The sequence below is a fragment of the Dasypus novemcinctus genome, chromosome 2, assembly GCF_030445035.2.
Source record: "Dasypus novemcinctus isolate mDasNov1 chromosome 2, mDasNov1.1.hap2, whole genome shotgun sequence".
Taxonomy (NCBI): domain Eukaryota; kingdom Metazoa; phylum Chordata; class Mammalia; order Cingulata; family Dasypodidae; genus Dasypus; species Dasypus novemcinctus.
This window is the reverse complement of record NC_080674.1, coordinates 101,958,957-101,961,575: the sequence shown is the minus strand read 5'-3', so window position 1 is coordinate 101,961,575 and position 2,619 is coordinate 101,958,957. Positions and strand designations below refer to the sequence as shown.

Genomic DNA, 2,619 nt, shown 5'->3' with positions numbered 1-2,619 from the left:
GAAAACATATTGAAAAGGAAAAATGAACTTGAAGGAATCATGCAACCAGATTTTAAAGCATACTACAAAGTTACAATGGTCACAACTACATGATATTCACACAAGGATAGAGATACTGTCTAATGGAACAGAATAGAGAGTTCTTATATAGATATAGATTCTCACATATACAGTCAATTGATATTCAACAAGGCCATTAAGCCCACTCAACTGGGACAGAATGGCATCTTCAACAAATGATGCTTGGAGAACTGGATATCCACATCCAAAAGAATAAGAGAGGAACACTATCTCTTGCCCTTATACAAAAATTAACTCAAGATGGATTAAAGACCTAAATATAAGAGCCAAGACCATACAGCTCTTAGAGATAGATAAATCAAAATAAAAACGTTTGCACTTCAAGGGAGTTTGTCAAGAAAGTGAAAGACAGCCTACTCAATAAGAGAAAGTACTTGGTAACCATTTATCTGATAAGTGCCTAATATCTAGCATATATAAAGAAGTCCTACATCTTGAAAATAAACACAAACAACCCATTAAAAAAAAAATGGACAAGAGATTTGAATAGACCCTTCTCCAGAGAAGAAATACAAATGCTGAAAAGCACATGAAAAGTTGCTCAACATCACTACCTAATAGGGAAATGCAAATCAAAACTACATTGACTCCCTGGTGTGATTCCATCCTGCATGGCTGTTCTTTGGAACAGTGATTTCCTATCTCCATCCTCCTTCTCTCCCTCTTAAGTGCATGCCACCACCCCATGGAAGATTCAATGGATATGGGCATGAGCCCCCTGAGGCCCTAGAACTATCTTTTCAGTTGTGAACTAAAGGCTGACAAAGATTATGACTTTAAGGTGGATAATGATGAAAATGAGCACCAGTTATCTTTAAGAATCGTTAGTTTAGGGGCTGGTGCAAAGGATGAATTGTACATTGTTGAAGCAGAGGCAATGAGTTATGAAGGCAGTCCAATTAGAGTAACACAGGCAACTTTGAAAATGTTGTACAGTCAATGGTTTACCTTGGAGGCTTCGAAATAACACTACCTGTTGTCTTATGGTTGAAGTGTGATTCTGAGTCTGTGCATATTAGTGGACAGCACTTAGTAACTGTAGAGGAAGATGCAGAGTCAGAAGATGAAGAGAAGGAGGATGTGAAACTCTTAATCATATGTGGAAAATGATCTACCCCTGGGACTCCTAGCAAATTTCCACAGAAAAAAGTAAAATTTGCTGTTGAAGATGATGACAATGATGATGAAGAGTATGATGATTTTGATGATGAGGAAACAGAATATAAAGCTCCAGTGAAGAATTCTGAGAAACTCCAGCCAAAAATGCCTAAAAGTCAAACCAGAACTCAAAACTATCAACACTAAAATCAAAAGGTCAATAAAACAGGAAAAGACACCTAAAACACAAAAAAGACCTAGTTCTTTAGAAGACATTAAAGCAAAAATGCAAGCAAGAATAGAAAAAGGTGGTCTTCTTCCTAAAGTGGAAGCCAAATTCATCAATTACGCAAAGAACTGCTTCTGGATGACTCACCAGGAGGCTATTCAAGATCTCTGGCAGTGGAGGAAGTTTCTTTAAGAAAATAGTTTCAACAGTTTGTTAAAATTTTCTGTCTTATTTCATTTCTGTAGCAGTGGATATCTGACTGTCCTTTTTATAATGCAGAGTGATAACTTTCCCTACCATGTCTGATAAATGTTGTCCAGGTTCCTTTGCCAAGAATGTGTTGTCCAAAATGCCTTTTTAGTTTTTAAAATGGAACTCCACCCTTTGCTTGGTTTTAAGTATGTATGGAATGTTATAATAGGACGTAGTAGTAGTGGTGGTCAGACAAATGGAAATGGTGGGGATACAAAATATACATGTGAAATAAACTCAGTATTTTAATAATAAAAAAAAAACTACAATGAGATATCATCTTATACCTATTAGACTGGCGACCATTAATAAAACAGGATGACAAGTATTGGAGAATGTGATGGTTAGGCTAATGTGTCAACTCAGCCAGGTAGTTGTTTGTCAAGCAAGCACTGGTCTAATTGTAATACAAGGACATTTATGGACTTTAGTCACAAGGGAGTTTGCTGCATAGATAGCTCATCACATCTACATCGATCAGGGAGATTGCTATCAGCAATGAGTAATGCTTTATCCAATCAGCCGAATGCCTTAAAAGGGGAAGTGATTTCAGCATTCAGAGAGAATTTACCAGCTAGTCTTCAGACAGTCAACATCTCCCAGAAACTCATCAAGGACATTCATTGGACTTTCATTGGAAAGTCCTACAGAACTTTCGAATGAAACTGCCTGTGGAACCTGGACTTGTGCATCCCCACCAGTCATGTGAGAGACTATTATAAAATCTCATATTGATAGATATCTCCTATTGATTCTGTTTCCCTAGAGAACCCTGACTAATACAGAAAGGATGTGGAGGAAATGGAACACTCATCCACTGCTGATGGGAATGTAGAATGGTACAGTCATTGTGGAGGACATTTTGGTGGTTCCTCAGGAAACATATAGAAATGCGATATGACCCAGCAATCCCACTTCTGGGTATATACCCAGAAGAATTGAAAGTAGGGAGAGACACG

At 37.6% G+C, this 2,619-nt stretch overlaps 1 pseudogene; it reads left to right on the top strand.

The window, feature by feature from the left end:
* Nucleotides 1-766: 766 nt before the first annotated feature.
* Nucleotides 767-1,906, top strand: LOC101418004 (nucleophosmin pseudogene; annotated as a pseudogene).
* The last annotated feature ends 713 nt before the right edge of the window (nucleotides 1,907-2,619 follow it).